This window comes from Lemur catta, chromosome 10 (assembly GCF_020740605.2).
Source record: "Lemur catta isolate mLemCat1 chromosome 10, mLemCat1.pri, whole genome shotgun sequence".
NCBI lineage: Eukaryota > Metazoa > Chordata > Mammalia > Primates > Lemuridae > Lemur > Lemur catta.
Window position 1 is genome coordinate 32,312,749 of NC_059137.1, and position 19,144 is coordinate 32,331,892.

General features: G+C 38.8%; 1 long non-coding RNA gene across 1 annotated transcript in view; it reads left to right on the top strand.

Moving 5' to 3' along the window:
- LOC123645817 overlaps window positions 1-19,144 on the top strand; it is a 147,681-nt gene that overhangs the window by 56,190 nt on the left and 72,347 nt on the right. Inside the window, exon 2 of the long non-coding RNA XR_006737714.1 lies at window positions 11,174-11,338. This is a non-coding gene — a long non-coding RNA (uncharacterized LOC123645817). The remainder of the gene's footprint in view (window positions 1-11,173; window positions 11,339-19,144) is intronic.

Genomic DNA, 19,144 nt, shown 5'->3' on the forward strand with positions numbered 1-19,144 from the left:
CACAGTATATATCCTTTTAATCAGTTTCTGTGTGCTTGACATATTGATGCATATTCTCGATTACTTCTGTAAATTATGCTGACCAATGCCCACAACGTGCTGAGCACTGGTGGCCAGTGGCCTATTCCCTGGTGTGCTCAGGCACTCGTGTCCCCACTAGGTAGGTCCATTGTCACCAAGAATCCCTTGTGTTTATTCACAAATATGGAAATGTCGATTATACTCGTTATTATAATTATGGAAGTTAATTATATATTATGTACATCAATGAAATATCAGTGCCAAAGAGTTGTAAAAGTAAGTTGAATGTCTTAATTTTGCAACTCTTAAGAGTCGATAATTGTGAGCCACTAAAAGAATTGGTATCAACGTGAGTATGGAATAGACAATCTAAATCCTGGCTCTGCCGCTTTCTAGGTGGTAATTTGGGGCATGTTACTTTATTCCTACAGAACAGTAACATAATGGTTGAAGGCAAGGACTCAGTCAATTACAAAAGACTAGGAGTCTGTACTCAGATTGCTTCTCATGTCTGTAAATTCTTAGCTTAGTCCTTGAACTGTAACTATGAGGGCATCCACTAGGTCCATTTTTCTCACCGTATCTAATGAGTAGCGCAAGGCCTGGAAATTGTAGGTGCTCAATAAATAATCAATTAGTGAAGGGCCTCTGTTAATATTTTAGTGCATTTCCTTCAAGTATTTTTCCTGTATGCAATATGTATGTACAATATATATGTGCAAAATATATATGTGTATATGTATGTGTATATATAGTATATCTATGTATACATAATCATCCATTGCTTAACGATGGGGATCTATTATGAGAAATGCATCATTAGGCGATTCCATTGTTGTGCGAATATCATGGAGTGGACTTAAACAAACCTAGATGGTATAGCCTACTACCCACCTAGGGTATATGGTTTAGCCTATTCCTCCTAGCCTTCAAACCTGTACAGTATGTTACTGTACTAAATACCATAGGCAATTGTAACACATTGGTAAGTATTTGTGTACCTAAATATATTTAAATATGGAAAAGGTACAGTAAAAATACAGCATAAAAAATAAAAAATGGGAACCTGTATAGGGCATTGACCATGAATGGAGCTCATAGGACTGTAAGTTGCTCTGGGTGAGTCAGTGAGAGAATGGTGAGAGAAGGTGAAGGACATCACTGTACACTATTCTAGTGTACACTTAGGCTACACTAAATCTATTAAAAATATTTTCTTTCTTAAATTATAAGTTAACCTTAGCTTACTGTAACTTTTTTACTTTATAAACTTTTAAAATTTCTTTAAAATTTTTGACTCTTTTGTAATAACACTTAGCTAAAAACACAAACACATTGTACAGCTGTACAAAAATATTTTCTTTCTTTACGTCCTTATTCTATAAGCTTTTTTCTATTAATATTTTTAAAATTTTTAATTTTTTATTTTCTGAACTATTTTGTTAACAATGAAGACACATACACACACATTAGCCTAAGCCTACACAGTGTTAGGATCTTTGAGACATCACTAGGTGACAGAAATTTTTTAGCTCCATTATAATCTTAGGGGACTACCATTCTATATGTGATCCATCATTGACGAAAACATTGTTATGTGGCACATGGCTGTATATTCATATACAATATATTGCATTTTTTGGAATACATTATATTAATTTTTTTCTTCTCTGCTTTTTTCACTTAAACTGATTACATCCTAAACATTTTCCCGACAGTAGAAATTCTTAAGAAAAGAAGCTGTTGTTTTGGAATTATAGCCAGTAGGTACTCTGGGAATTGTGCACAATCTCCCACCCCACAGTGGTGGGGAACCTGTGGCCTTTTGATTTCAACCTTGTTCTTTTTTAAGCACCAAAAGAGGCAAGAAAAGCTTCATCTTTTTCTGCTGCATCCGTTTTAATAAAAGGATTTGTTCTATAAAATTTGGATTCAGTCAAAAGGCTGCACTTAAGGACCTAGAAGGCCATATGTGGCCTTAGGGTGTGGCTAAGGGGATGCTATGCCTGAGAATGACACCCTGCACGTGTGTGGCTGCAGAAAGCAGCTTGTAACTACTGCTTTATTGGCTAAAACAGCTTACAAAGACCAGGCTGGTTACTCAATCCTGAAGATTTCTTAGGAAGCCAGAGACCAGGATATTAAATAATTCCTACTAGATTCATATTAGGATACTAAATAATTCTTACTTCCTGAAATGACTGTCTTCTGATTCACTTCACTAAGGGGTTCACAGGCAACAGAAACTCAACGTGTCTAAAATTTTCTTCCGCTATGTTATTAAAATCATTTAAGAGCATCACCATTGTCTCAATCACTCAAGTGGCAGACTTTGGGGTTTTCTTTGGCTTTCTTTGGCTTATCCCCCCACGTTGCGTTCTCTAGTAACCGTGACCCCTTCCTTGCTCAGACCTTCATTATTCCTCCAGGGATTACTGCAGCCTCCTCCCAATAGGGTTCATTATTTTCTGCTTCACCCACTTCTGATTCATTCTCTACATTCTAGTGAGTTTTTTCCTCCCCAGTGCAGATTTAAACATAATGCTTTTTAATTTTCTACTCAAAATCCTTTGAAGGTTTTCCTTGCCATTGACCAGGGTTCTCCGTCTTTACTATGGCATTCAGAGCACTGGACTCCAACTGACATTTCCAGTCTCTTTTTCTGGTATAAAATATTTTATAGTAAATTTTTAGAAAGAGTATTGTCATCATCACAGACAGACAGGGGCCAAATCCTGGCTCTGGCCCTTTTAGCTGGCCACTTTAGAAATGTTACTTTACCCCAAAGCAGCAACATGATGGTTGAGAGCAAGGACTCAGGAGCCCCTCCACCTGGCTTCACCACTTACTGGTGGCAAGACCCTGGATCAATGACTTAAACACTCTAGACCTCAGCTTTCTCATCTTGAAAATGGGCTTTTCACTGGTATAGTGGAATTGTTGTGAGAATTAAATGAATTAATCCAACATAGAGTTTTTAGAACAGTGCCTAGTACTTAGTAAGTGCTAGCTAGGTGTTTGCTGTTATTATATGAGACCTTGTTTCCACATCTGTAAAATGGAGATAGTGTTACCCACTTATTGCACAGGGGTATTTTGTAATTACATAAAATGATATAAGATTACCCAGGTGAAAGCACCTAGAATGACCTCTGGTACAGAGTAGATGTTCAATTCTCTTCATGTTCCAGACCTCACCCTAGACTTGATTTCTGCCTCTTGGGAGCTTCCGTAGCCTTTTGTATATAGCACTGATGACTCTATATTATAATTATAAATATATTCTCTATATATATATATATAGGATATATATGTGTATATCCATGTATATGTGTGTGTATGTATATACCAAACTGTTAGCTTCTTCTTGAGGGAGGGGCTGTGTAGTATTACTTTCCAGATCACTAACTCCTGCCCTAGTCCCAGGTGCAGATGGGTGAGGCAGTACAGGTAGTGATTATGAATGCAGACTCCTGAGACAGACAAGCTGGGTCTAAATCTCAGCCTTGCCTCTTACTAGCTTTAGGATTTGGGGCAGAAACTTACCCTCTCTGCTAATACTACCCTCCACATAGGGTTGGTTAAGGAGCGGTCAAGGTAATCAAACATAAAGCATAATAACTTGATTGTAATAACAGCTCAATACATGTCATCTGATAATAATAATTTATAAACATTTGTTAACCTTGATCATGATCTTAGGAATGCATAAGTTTCAATACGCTGATCCTTTTAAAAAATTTTTTTGGTCATTTATTCCTTTAGAATATGATACGCATGGATGCAATCTATGAATTTACTTTTAAGTTTCAGTTACTGGCCTCTACTTCTTCCAGAAAGTTGAGCTAAAAGGTAAGGACAGAAATGGGAAGCTCTATAACAAAGGGTAGTGTGAGGGGAATCTTCCCTATTTTCACTAATAAGACAGAACATCCTTGTGATAAGGGAACAACCTTTTTTATCACGTCTTCATTGAAACTGAAGAAACGAAAGGAGCAGTGACGGAGATGGGTGATGTCACCCTTTCATCTGCCATCCCTGAGATACCACTTCCTCTTGGTGGGGTCATGAGAACCAGCACAGCAATGCAGCTCGGTCCCTCACGGAGGGGCTGTCAGCTCTTCAGACACTCACTTGCAATGAAAGAGCGTCACTGCCAAACCCGGCTGCCTACTCCTAGTGAAAAATAGACATAACACGGAGAAACACTTAAGACCTCGGCAGAAGGGCTGTTTGTTATTTTGCAGACAAATTATCTAAGAGGCCTAGTATTTTATGCTGCTACCCCCTGTCACTATCACACACAGACATTTCACTTCAATTCTACAAAAATTAATTTTGTGTGTCAAATTTATGCTAGGCATTGTTCTAGATGCTGTGGGAAGTCACTGTGGGGCAAATGCACAGCTTTTTCTGATCTAATAATGCCCTTGAGAAAATTTATAATCTGGTGGTAAGGCAGAAATATTATAAAGCCACTGATACTCCGTAAAATAATGTACAATAAACCGGTGAAGAGTAAGCACAGAGCCATGGGACTTGAGGAGGAAGGGCATTAACGTTTGTTAAGAAGCTGCTAGGTATAAATCCAAAAGAAACAAATCAATATGTTGAAGAGATACCTGCACTCCCAGGTTCACTTGAGCATTATTCACAATGGCCAAGATATGAGATCAAGCTAAGTGCCCACCAGTGGATGAATGAATACAGAAAAGTGATCTATGTACACAGTGGGATACTCTTCAGCCTTGCAGAAGAAGGAAATTTTGCCATTTGCAGTGGCATGGAAGAAGCTGGAGGACATTATCTTAAGTGAAGTAAGCCAGGCACTGAAAGATAAATCCTGCATGATCTCACGTATAGGTGGAACCTAAAAAAGTTGAACTCATACAGAGAGTAAAATGGTGGAGAGGATTGAGGAGCTATTGGCCAAAGGACACAAAATTTTAGTTAGAAGGAGTAAGTTCAAGAGATCTATTATATATCATGGTTACTATAGTTAATACGGTAGCAGTATATTGAATACTTGAAAATTGGTAAGAGAGTTTTTTAAGTGTTTTCACCACAGAAAAATGACAAGTATGTGAGGTAACGCGTATGTTAATTAGCTGAATTTAACTGTTCCACAACATATACGTATATCAAAACATCATGTCGTATACTTCAATATATACAACTTTTACTTATCAATTAAAATTTTAAAAAAAGAAACGGAAGCCACTATGTTGCACATGCTATGTTGGGAATTTTACCCATGTTATTATTTCTTCCACAGAAAAATCAAATGAGGTCAGTATTTCTCAATTAGTTAAGTTGAATCTCGGAGAGTTTAAGTCATTTGCCTATGTCGCACACGAGCAGGAGTCAAGGTGGCATTCAGACGCAAGGCTGTTTGATGCCAGAGTCTTGGCAGTTTCCTTTTCACTAGAGATACTAGGAGGCAGCTCTTGACGGGGGCTTGGGAAAAATTTCAACAGCTGGAACAAAGGGAAGTAGAGGGAACGTGAAGAGGAGGCTTTTTGCCCTGAGGAAAGAATGGCGTGTCATGAGAGAACTTACCCCTGTCCCAGCCACATCTTCCACTCTGCCACCAAATTGTGCACACTTTCTATGAGATGGCCCTGTGCTTATTGTTTAGAGATACAGTTGCATAAGACAAGAATCCATTACCTCACACATATAAGTGAAAATATACCCTGGTACACTTGCAAGCTATATGTACTATATTCAATGTGTAATGTGGCATTGATGTGTTATGAATCACAGTTATTTTATCTAAAAGAGAATGATTGAGAACATGAACTATCATGAAAGGGCACCAGACTAGAATTCAGAAGCTCTGAGCCTAGTCTTGACTCTACTACTTCCTGACTTTGGGCAAATCACATCTGTTCTCTGGACTTGAGCTTCTTCCTAGGAAGAGTGAAGGTTTACTTTACATGATTGTGAACATCTTCTTTCCGGCTCAAAGCAGAACCTGAGGAGCTTTGCTAAGTTGATTCTGTTCTAACAGGTTCTTTCTTCTCTTTTGAGTATTCTCCCTCACACCTCCCCTAGGACAGCCAATGCTGAATCCTGGGAGCATTTATTGTGAACCTCCAGGCTGCCTAAGAATGAGGGAGCAGGTGAGGAGGGGCAGGGGAGCCAAGCGTAGACACAGGCTCTGAACAGGAAGGTAAAGTTGAACACCTGCTCAAGGCAGTAAACATTCTTCTTGGCCATCAGCTGACTGTGGCTGGGGAACCTCAGACTGGAAGAGCTCTACTAAGCTGTGAGCTGTAAGTGACACTATGGGCCTGCATTATTCACCCAGCTACCAACTGTGTACACAAAATATGACTGGTAAATTCTGGATAACTGACCACTCCTGGGTAAAATTTAAAAATCACCATGTCATTGTGCCTCAGCACAGTAGAGATAACAACAAAAGGTGAAAAATTGATTCATTTGAGGCTAAATTTGAGCATTTAGGTCATTTATTACCACTGAATCCCTAATTTCTTCCTTTCTGTGCTCATAATAAATGTCAGCTTACTCTTGGACTGCTAAGTACATGGACTAAATAATCTCTTTCCAGGTACTCTGTTGGAAGGCTGGTGACCTGGGAATTCTTGTGTTTTGACAGAATTTAAAAGCCTTGAGTTCCAGTCTTACCTCTGACACTAACTCTCTGTGTCTTTTTAGACAAGCCACTAGGCTCCTTGTGCCTGAGTTTGCTCATTGGTAAGATGAGGAAGTTGGACAAGATCTGTGGTTTCATTCATTAGCTTTAATTACCCTTTTCTTTCCATTGATCCTACATTTTGAAACATTCTCACTCTCAAAAAATTACATTTGTTAAGTAACAATTAATCTATTTTTCCCCAGTGTTGTCATTTATCGTAGATATATATAATTTCTAGTCAGATGTTCTGATCACAATAAGGTACCCAGTGTGACCACACTCAAGATGATATCATTCCAGACATAAGAGAAGAAATGCAACATTTTACCTCACTTGGGCAGACTTACCTCTAGAAAACTTGTGATTTCTGGAAAGATGTTGAATGGCTGAGAAGAGCTGGAGGAACCAAATTGCCAAACGTACGGGCAGACCTGGGTTTAGATCCTCACTTTGCCGTTGGGTGGCTGTGTGACCTTGGGGAAATTACTTAAGTTCTCTAGATCTCATTTTTTCATTTGTGAAATGGAGATAATTGTGGAATTGTATTTACCCTGCCTATCTCACAAGATTTTTTTCCCTAAGAGTTAAATTAAATAATACACTTGGAAATTTGTTCAAAACTGCAACACCCGAAACAAATACAAGTTGTTATTCCTAGTATTATAAATATTCCAATTCCATACATTATTAGTACGTTTGACTGCCGCTGACAGCTTCTCAGACTCAGAGCCCACCATCCCTCTCGCTAGAGGTATGAAATGATTCGCCCCATCTATGCCATCTCCTTCTTTCCCTTATTCTCAAAAGCAATTATTTTATTAAATATTATTATTATTATTCTTGTGATAAAATACATGTAAAACTTACTATCTTAATTAACCATTTAAAGTACACAATTCAGCGCCATTAGTATAGTCCCAGTATCAGGCAACCATCACCACCATCTAGTTGCAGAATATTTTCATCACCCTCAAAGAAAACCCCGTACTCGTTAAGTAATCACTGTCCGTTCCACTGTCTCCTCCCCTTACAGCCACTGGCAACCACTAATCTACTTTGTGTCTCTATGGATTTGCCTATTCTAAACATTGCCTATAAATGGGATCATACAGTATGTGGGCTTTTGTGTCTGCCTTCTTTCCCTTAGCATAACAGTTTCCAAACTTCATCCATGTTGCAGCATGTATCAGTACTTCATTCCTTTTTCTGACTGGATAATATCCCTTGTATGGATAGACCACACAAAGTGGATTTGTAGATTATTGCCTCCTTTGAAACTCTGAGGACACCCGAATATGCTCTCCTTCCCACACAACTGCATATGATTTCAAGGCATTGATAGATACCTCCGAGCCCGTTAATGTACCCCAGACTGTGATCTCTTGCTCAAATAAGAGACCTTTTTCTGAATTCTCCCATTCATTGATTCCTTCATTCATTTTGACCATTCATTCATAATACTAATTTTGTGCAAGGCGGTATTATATGCTCTGGAGAGGGGGGAATAAAAGTGATAAAAAAGCAGACACTCATGAAGCTTTCTCTCTAGTAGTGGGAGAAAGGAAGCAAATAAATCACGTGAGACATAAGGCAAAAAGTGCTTCATTACAGAAGACACCTTAGCAAAGAGCTCTAGATGATGTTCGTTTTTCCTGTTATGGGGCAATTCCATTTTTAGATTATGAAATGAGAGTTCAGGTGGACATGTGGATTTTTCTCAAGTTTTCCTCTCTGAAAGTCTAAAGTGTACTATGTTTCATAGTCATTTAGGACACAGGCTTAGGAGTCAGATTCTATCCTTGCCATGAAATATCCATGGGTTTTTCAGAAAATGAGTTACCTCTTTTTACAGCTTTTTCGTCTGTAAAATGGTAATAGTAATCCTATCTATTTTAGCCTTTTTACAACCCTATTTAATGAAATAAAGTGTGTAAAACACCTAAGACACTTCCTGAAATATACATTTTGCTCAGTAAATGGAAGATCATTTTAATTGTTTACAGAACACTTGCTATTTTCTCCTGAAAAAAAATCCTTTTGCATGTTGCTTAACCTTAACCATGGGGAAAAAGGAAGTGTTCTGTCACATGTGTTATTTTAGCCAGAAAAAGAAGGAAGTGGGACGGTGTGTTACGGGGCTGGGAGAAAAAGAGCCGAGCCTTTTCAGACCCACAGATACAAACTGGTTGATGTCTCACCTCTCTGTCTCTGTTTTAAGAATCATTTTAGACTTCCTGGGATTTGAGTTCTTGGTGTCTTGTTTTGACTTTAAGACAAAATCACCCTTACCCAGCTGCATCCCTCTATTCTTTCAGGCCTTATCTTCAGAGAATCCTTCCCTGGCCTTGTTTCTACCTCTCCCTCCCCAACCCTGTCACTCAACCCTCCTTACCCTTCTTTCTTTTTCTTCATTGCATTTAACACAACTTTTGATCCTTAGCGCATAAAACAGTGCTGGGCACTATCAGACACTCAAGAAAATATTTATTGGACAGGCAAATATTTTGGAACAATCTCAGAATTCATAAATTTTTTACTTCCTGCTCACTTGATGTTCGGTGTGAGTCAATGACTTACTTTGAACAATGAACTGTGTGAAGGAAGGTGATGATATATCACTCTTGTGTAGAAGCTAAAAGAGCCAGCTCTATGTTATTGCCTTCTCTCCCCTTCTGTTGGACAATTAGCCATGTGTAAGACTGTGGCTGCATTGTCATCTTGGGTCCCAGAGTGACTACAATGAATGGAGCTTCCCCTGATTTCATGTGCTGGGTATGTTTATGAGCAAGAAATAAACTTTGTTATTTTAAGCCTCAGAGCCTTGTGGGTTATTTGTTACTGCAGCATAACCTAGACTCTCCTGACTGATACAAGGGCCAATCTTATAATTTAGTTTTCTTGCTTTCTTTTTCCAAAAGACAGATCTGGTATCACTTAACTTCAAATAAAAAGCCCATGATTAGAAAAAAATGGATGTGGTATTGTAGTAGTATATTAGGACATATCTGATTTATTCATAACAAGTCTATAGGACAACCACTGGTCAGCTCCAACTTCACACACTCCACTTTAGCACTGGAGAATGAGACTAAGTTTCAAAAGTCATTTCCTTCAGGGAGCAGTGGTCTCTCTATATGAGACTTCCCTACACCACCAAACCCATCTCCATCTCCAGACCCTATGCCTGTTTATTTTTTGTTAATCTCCACTGCAATGACAAAATCTTCACAGTCTCTGACCAACTTTACCTTTTTCTTGTTCATAGGATAAACAATTATTTTAATGCCCAATTAAAATTGGATTAACTGCTTGAAATTTTGGTATAGTAGAGAAAAAAACCAAGAGATTTTGAATAAGAGGACTTTGGTTCAAGTATCCACTTACCAGCTCCATGATCTTGGCTAAGTTGTTTAACTTTTCTGAGCCAAAAGATCCTAGTTATAAAATTGGGATGACAGTGTGAGTCTTACCAAAATTCTTGCATCCAGATTTTTGGAATTCAGAATTTTTTGGATTTTAGGAAGGTAATATGTTGCATATGATGTGTAAATTAAAATAAGTCCATCGGGACCTGGGCAGCCTTCCAAAAGGAAACACATTATTTCTGCAGCAAAATGTATCAGTATTCAAGTAAATGGAATAAATACTATGAAGAGGTTTTATCATTATATGAGTTCTTCCAGAACTTTTGGTTTTTAGAGTTTTTAAAAAATTATGGACAAGATATCATGGGCCTGTACCTATTTTTGAGGTTGTTATAAGGGATAAATGAAATAATGTGTATAAAAAGACATCGTGTATGATATCACCATAAAAATGACAATCGTTATATCTGTACAGGACAGAATTGGTAGCTCATTGAATAACATTCAGCATAACATTCAACAATAACAATAGTATTCAGTGAGCATCTACTACGTGCTAGTCATTGTTCTAGGTGCTGGTCATCAATGAATCAAGGATCTATTTCTTCTTTTCAACCTCTTTCCCAGAGGATATAGGTGCTTCTATGCAATCCTTTTGTTTTAGTCCATTTGGGCTGCTATAACAAAATACCTTAGACTAGGCAATCTGTAAGCAACAGAAATTTATTGTTCAGAGGTCTTGAGCCTGGGAAGTCCAAAATTAAGATACGAGCAGATTTGGTGCCTGGTGAGGGCTCACGGCTGGTGCCTTCTGGCTACATCCTTACATGGAGAGAGGGTGAGCAATCTCCCTCAAGCCTCTTTTATAAGGCCACTTATCCCATTCATGAGGGCTTTATCCTCATGAACTAATCACTTCCCAAAAGCCCCACCTCCTAATACTATTGCTTTGTGAATTAGATTTCAACAGTGAATTTTGAAGGAGACAGAAACATTGGGACCATGGTACCTTTCCCACATATGTACACGTCAATCTTTTGATAGTTTCTTAGGCTTATTAAGATACTTCATTGTTTGGGGCTTTAAAAAATATCTCAGATAAATTAATTTTTCTACTTTTCAGAACAAGTTAGTCCTAGAAGGTCTTCCGGTGAGTCACGCTGTGAGCAGGAAATCTGGCATTGAGGCGTAATTAACTTTCGGGTTGCCCCCAGTTTCTATGGAGATGAGTCTAGCCCCTCAGGGGAGCAGTGATGGATGTGTAATCTCCAAGATAAGTAACTGACAGGTAAGAAATTTTTCTTTCTCATATGCATTAATTATTCACATTCATTATTCATCAAACACTGTGAATTTCTATTTAGAAATTGGACCAAATAGTTAGAGAAATGCTCTCTGGTCTACTTTCTATAATGACGTTCTTCCAGGGACTGCTGATCATCTGAGTAGGTCTGCTGTTCGGTCTAGTTTAATGGCAAGTGTTTGTTTAATGTCACCAGATGATGGAATGAATGCTAAACACTTTGCAGACTAGATTAGCACAGGCTTTTGGGGGCTTCAGCCTTCCCAGTCATTGATATTTTCTTATTATTGTTTCTTCCCTCTAGAATGTAAGCTTAATAAGAACTCAGAACTTGCCTGTCCTGTTCACTACTATATTCCCAGCCCCTGTAACAGACACTTGATAAACATTTTTTGAATGAAAGAATTAATGAATGGGGTTTGGGTCTGGGAATGGCAGAGCCCATCAGAGGGGATGCATTTAATATGAACTGTCGTATATGATCCAGCCCTGGTTCTTTCAGAGGCTTGCTGTCCACACACTCCCCTGACTGAGAGATAGCATGCAGTGAGGCACAGAGAGGGTAGTTGGGGTAAGACCCTTAGCCCATTCCATGATAAACACCTTTTGGCACATTCTTTAAATCATTTCTTATTGCAAACACTGCCCTTTAATCAGTTTATCAAAACCTAGATCTGTCTTTTGCCTGAAGTAGATCCCAGAACCCTGGTTAGTCAGGAACTACTGACTGCCTCAACAGGCCAGGCTGTGAAATGACACACAGTGTCTAGTCCTGGTACCCAGCCTTGGCCCATGCTCAATTCTCTGAAAATTAATTTGGAAAAAAAAAAAAAGAATTCACTGAATGCCTATTTGTCCAAGGACCAATTTGCCAAAAATGTGCTTTCTAGGATTGACGTAAAAAGTGGATAGCCATTATGTTCTGGGTGACGGTTTCACAATCCTTTGAGGAGTTTTCCAAAAGTTTCTTTTTGCTCCATATTAGCCTTAGTTTCATCAGAGCCATCTCCCCATGGTAGGTCAATGTTTCATGTTTTGTAAGTTTTTTTGATCTGTGGCTTTTTGGCATGAGGATTCTCTTTTTGTATTTAAATCAGGCGTTGCACATGTCTCAAATGTCAAGGACATTATAACAGAGAATGTGTCTCTTGTCTAACACATTCTAAATCCAGTTTACTGCCTAAATTGTTAACTGGTTTAAACAAATGAATATTTTGTTTGGGTTTTAACAAAACCCCAAAGTGTTTCAGGATCTGAATTATTAAATGCGTAAGAAATTGATGTTCAGTCCCCCTGGGCTAATAGGGCTAAGTGGCTGAAGAGAAGCAGTTGCAAGAAAGCTAAAAACTAATTGTACTTCTTAATAGCACATCCTTTCATTCATTAGTTAATTCAACATGGTGAGTCCCTTTTTCAAGCCAGGCTGTATTCTAAGAACTCATAATATGAGTTCCTAGAAAAATAAGGCATGGTTCCTAATGTAGATGGAGACCAGTCTGTTATTTTGGACTCTTCGTAAGATGGAAGATCCATTCTCTTGAATTCATTGAATTTTTTTTTTTTGGGGGGGAGTATTTATTCTTTTAGCACATTCTACCTTCTGCTTTAACAAGTATAACCTATGTGTCTTAACAATATTGATTTGACCTTCAGGGCCTATTTTAATTCTCATGAATATGCTTTTTCTCATTGTGTAAATGCTCACTGTATCAGAGAATTCTGTTTTAACCTCTCAGCCTCTTTCTGCATTTTCTTGCCCTGGCATTCCTATTCCTTCAGAGGCCATATGCATCTGAAGACTGGTATTCAAGTCCTGCTCTCTCACTTATTAACTGTGAATGTAGCAAGTCATCTGACCTGTGGACACTCAGCCTCTGCATCTGTTAAGGGGGCTAACGAAGTCTCACTCACAGTGTTATTGCAAGTACAACGGAGCTGAGAGGACTGTGTGGATGATAAAGCACTAATGTGACAGATTATAATAGATTAATTAGTTCACTACAGGTTCCGATGCAGCAAATAAGACAAGTACCATGGGAACACAAAGCAGAAAGTAATTAGGGAAATCAACAAGATTTTGCAAAGCAGAACTTGGCCTTGAGATTAGGGTTTTCTAGGTGAAGAAGAACATCCCAGGCAGAAGAAACGGCGTAGACAAAGACTCAGAGGCACCAGAGAGCCCTGTGTATTTGGCAAATAATGGACAGGAGTTGTTATAGATTAGGTGGGAAGTCATTAGTGTTGATAAATTAGGCAGAGGCCAATTCTTGAATGGTTTTGTAAACCATACTAAAGAGTTTGAGATTAATTTAAGGAGCCACTGAAATGTATCATTCATTTTATACATAATTTTTTCTGTGTGAGCCAATGTGTGCAGACCACTGTTGTAAGCACTTGTAATACATCGGAAGAATAATAGAAAGAACATCTACTTACCCACCATCCAACTGAAACAACAAGAAATTGCCAGTCCTTCGTATATCTCTGCATTCCCCCTCCTCAGTGGAATCCTTCTCCTTTTTCTCCGAGAGTAACTCAAAGTCTAAGATTTGTGTCTGGCATTTTCTTGTTTTTCATCCCAGTTTTACTCATATGTAAGGAAACAGGCTCAAGAAATATGTGCTGAGTAGATAAATAAAAATATATGCCCCCGTGTGGGTGGTCTCTGGAGTTCGTTCCTGCAGATATTGCTTCTACTTCTGTTATTATATTAATGTTCTCAGTCTTCCTTCCTCAGTTTTCTTGATTTGTATATGCTGGTGTATGTCTATATGACATTGTTCTATTTACTATCAAAGTAACTTTATAAAATTTACTGTCAGAACCCCTTTTCTTTAACATAGCAACTATTTATAATTTCTTTCTGTTCTTTCCATCTTTATCTACGTGTAAGTGGAATAACTGTAATTGTAGACTCTTGTGATTTGTGCTTGAGTTTTCCACTTCGTGCTATTTTGTACATTTTGTGTTTCTAGATAGTTTTGTGTTAATTACCTTTATGATTGTACAGTATTCTATCAAGCAAGCATACTATAATTTGCTTTATCATAATTAAATTGCTGGTTATTCAGGCTGCTTCCCATTTTAAATGTTACAAGCAACATTTCTATAACAACCTTTTTACTTATAAGATTTTTTTTTGTTTTGAATTATTTCCTCAGGATATATTTTCATGAATGAGATTATTTGGTCAAAGGCATGATGAATTTTGTGGTTCTTGTTACCTGAGGGGCTTGCTTTATATAAAAAAAATATTTATTTTATGATTATAAAAGTAATTCATGCTCATTACACAACATATGGGAGATACAGACATGTATGAGAAACAAAAAATCTCTTGTAATCTTTCCCCACAAAGATAGCCATTATTAACTTTTAAAGAAATTACCTTAAATTTTTAATCCATCATTAACATTTTGATATATTTCTTTCAACTTTCATCAAATTGGGATCATATATTGTTTTGTAGCCTGCTTTTTAAATTTGATCATCAGCTTTTCCCATGTCATTAAATATTTTTCAAGCAAGCAATATTTTTTAATGGCCACATAATACTGTGTTGTGCGGATGGCCATTGGTCTCTTATTATTGGGCTTTTTATTATTGGAATAAATAGTGTTGTAAGTGAACATGCTTATGTAAACCTTCATGAGAATTCTGGTTGTTTTCTTAGCACAAATGTTTGGAAGTAAAACACTGAATGAAGGATACAAAAATTGTCAGTTTTTGATCCACACGGAAATCCTGCTTCTTGATTTATAATATTCCTTGGCCACCTGTATTTGTGTCCTATTGCTGCTATCACAAATTACCACAAATCTAGTGGTTTAAACAATACAAATATTGTTACTGTACAGTTCTAGAGGTCAGAAGTCCAAAATGGATCTCGCTGGGTTAAAATCAAAGTGTCAGCAAGGTTGTGTTCCTTCCAAAGGCTCTAGGAAGAATCCATGTCATGCCTTTTCTAGCTTCTAGAAGCTGCCCTCTTTCTTTGGCGCATGGCTCCCTTCCTCTGTTTTCAAAGCCAGCAATGTTGAGCTAAGTTCTCCTCACATTGTCCTCTCTCTGGCTCTATCTCTCTCTTCACCTACCTCTTCTACTTTTAAGGACCTTTGTGATTACATTGGACATCCAGTGTTTATCACATGCTCAGACACAACACAGGTGCATGGTAAACATTAGACCGATGATGTGGTAGCATCATCAGTACAAATGGACACCGGGCTGTGAGTTCTGTTGCTGTTACTCTTGGGCTTGGGGAGGTCACTCAGTTCCATTTCATTCCATTCAACTGGCATTGATAGCATCCCTGTGACATGTCAGGCCCTAGGAAACATGCTGATGACACAAAGAAGAGGAACACAAAATTCCTACTCTCAAATAACCCTCAAAATGTACTGCTCGTAAACCTTACGCTTTCATCTATAAAATAATAACAGTAACTGTGTGAATCCTACTGAGTTGTTGCGAAGGTAAGATCAGATAAAGCATATGCAAGCACATTGTAAAGAGCAATTCGAATGTGAGGAGTCCTTGCTATTTTAAATGTTTAACAGTTGTTTTCTTGAAAAGACAAGGCAGCTTAAGAAGACGAAGACGATGCATCTTGATAAACTTTTCCTCCATCTTCTGTAAGTATAATTTGTGGTATGATAACCACAGCATTATGTGAGAACTTCTGCATGTTTTCCTAGATGTTTACTGACAGGTCTAGGGTGTAATTATACCTCTGTCTTTTTAGAGGGTGATACAATTTCCAAGCCTGTCTAAAGGATTTCTAGTCCTGTGAACTGGCCAATACGATTTCTTGAATCGCCGCCCAGTACGGACCCAATTTATATTTGGAATTTCATGCCATCTTGAAGGAATATCACCCAGTGCCAGGGTCTTCTGTGAGCTAATTGGGCTTTGGCAGTGATGTCATTCCATGGTGGGCGTTTGTGGAGACTATGGCAGCGACAATTCCAATGTAGTTTTCAGCAGTGTGTTCCCATGCGTGCAAGGAGGCTGCTCCCTCCCTTCACACTCAGTCAGTCCTCCTGCTGAAGTGTCTCTTCTGGTCCCTTTCTGCAGACAGGAGATCAGTAGGCTATTTAAACCCCATGGCTAGAAGCATTCCTCTCCTTCCATGCTATGTACAACTATTTATTAACGTGGCTTAAAATAAAATTGGGCAAAGACATCACCAAACTTATCAAACTTAGCATCATAGGGGAAAGTATCTTCCAGGGTTAAGATATAGTCTTTGGGATCAAGCAAACCTCTTTTGAATAGCTGCCCAGCCTTGACAGCTGTGCGTATTGGACAAGTTTGTTAACCTATCCATCCCTCGGTTTCCTCATCTGTAAAATGAGAATAATATTTTTTGCCCCACTGGGTCGTGGATTAAATCCAGATTTATGGCTGTCTGCCTATGTCTGCCAACTTTGCTGACCTCAGATTTCCTTCCTATCCTGCCAACTAATCCACATGTCCCAAGAGCATTAGGGAATAAGGAAGAATTTTCTGGTGATTTCCTAGGGGAGATGGAGAAGGTTTTGTTATATGTCCTCTAGTGGAACTTTTGCAATCCCCAGGATTCCTCCAAACACTCACCTTGGCCTCTCTTCTGTTGCTTATGAACAATTCAGTCTTGCTCCAGTCTTGTACACCACGGCAGAGGCCACAGTCACGTTGCTACTCAGTAGTTCAAAAGCCCTGCCGTTAAGTGAGCATCCAACTATCAGAAGCATTTTAGCACTCATCCTACTGTTACTTCACTATGTCTTCTGGGGTCTCATCTCTCACTTCAAATGGTCTATTAAAATATTGCTTGCAGTCAAATTCTTTTTTCTTCCTGAGAGGTGTTCCAAGGGGGAATATAAAAACAACTTCCCCCATTTTGCTACATTTGTTTTAAGTTATATCATATGTGCAAAACACTAAGCACAATGCCTGCACCAGGTAGTATGTACTCAACAGATGGTTCATTTTTAAAGACAAAGTGAAAGTAATGTAGCAAGATACATAGCTTTGATATAACTGCAACATCTGCACCACTTAGGAATTGATGTCTTTGTCCCTTAATTATTAACATGCTATTAGAAAAGGTATTAGCAGCCCTGAACCAGAGATACCCAAGGCGTGAAAGCCATCAAGGGTGTGCCACTCAGGGCTTAAACTCCCATCTGGAGACCTGAGCTCATATCTCTGCACAGATAGCTCAGTAAGGCATCACCAGCCTCTGAATTGCAAAGGTAAGGGCTCTAATGTAATTTTATTAAAGAAAATAAATACTTAACCACCATTCTACCTTCTCCAACAAGCACATTCCATTGACCCAACTCCCCCACCCCAGTGCCCCTTGGTCTCTCCGTCAGTGAGTAGAAACTGATATTCTTAGCTGGGCTCCTTAAGAAGTATCTCTTTCTGAGTCATAGTAAGTAAGTCTGTTCAGACTTCCTCTTACCACTTTGCAGCTCATCAGCTATTCTGCTGGCCTGGTGACTTTTTTATCCATTTAACTACAGAGAACGTATTCTGGGCCAGCCACTCAGCCAAGGGCTGGGGAACCAGAGGGGAGAAAACATAGTTCTCAGAAGAACCCAACTCCCAGTTTTACAGAGAAGTCAGCTGTACAACACTCGATGAGCTGAGTGTTCAAAGTGGGGCAGATGGGAGGGATTGATTTTGCTTGGGGAGCAGGGAGCCAATGGAGGTTTCAAGAGCTCTGACATTTAATGTGGGCCTCGAGGAATAAGAAGGGATTTTGCTAGGCCACAGAGCAGATGATAGCAACCATTCCAGACTCTTCGGGTGTGCCAGCGGAATCAAAGTGAGAATTCTAAAAGGGAAAGGAAACTCAAGGAGACAGAATTAGGGCCTTTTATTCTATCATACCTTTCCATTTGGAGACCCAGCTTTGTGAGCTCAAGTACTGGAGGGCTTTGTCATTTGCTTTGATTGGGAAGACCACTCCTTCATAAATGACAATTCTTTTCCTCCTTATACAGCAAGGTTAAATGTTTTGTCCAAGTTCGCATACTTAGTAGGTAACAAGCAGAACCTAAATCTGTGCCTATCAGAGGGCCTAAGCCCTCGTATCTGATCAATAATCAATTTTGTTACATGAATAATGATTGAATAAATGGAAAAGTGGATGAACAAACCCAGACCTCCTGATTCCTGTATAGTATGATTTCTGCTCCTTGGCACTTGTTGTTTGGGCAGGCTATTAATACTAATAATCATTGGCTGTTATTACTTTCCATGGCAGTGTTCCAAGGGATATGCCTCAGACCTTTGTGAATCCCTAAATTTATGTAATCCTCTATAAAATATAAATTTCTCCCTAATATGAAAATTTTATACAGGGCAGGAACTTTACCAAACAGCTTTAAAAATTGCTTTGTATTCTTTCTGCTTCCATCCTTAATTCTTTTCCATTTCTGCTGCCCATAGTTAGTTAGCAGGGGCTTGGCATAACTGTGCCTTGAACAACACCCCTCCCGTGCTTTCCATGGGGCCTTTGTACAGTCTACAGGCCAGAGTTGCTTCCCTAGCCCAGGGTGAGAGGCTCCAGCCTGCCTTCCCATCTTCATCTTTCATTTATTCCTGCATTCATTCAAGAAATATTCATTGAGCATCTCTAAAGAAGCAGACCTTGAGCTGGGTACTGAAGATACAGAGGACAGACACACAGTCTCACCTCGGGGAGCTCAGCTGTAGTGGAAGGAACAGAATGCATGAAAGTCATACAGAGGTTATGTCATGGTCATTTTGATAAGTGCCACAGAAGGGCAGTATAGGAGG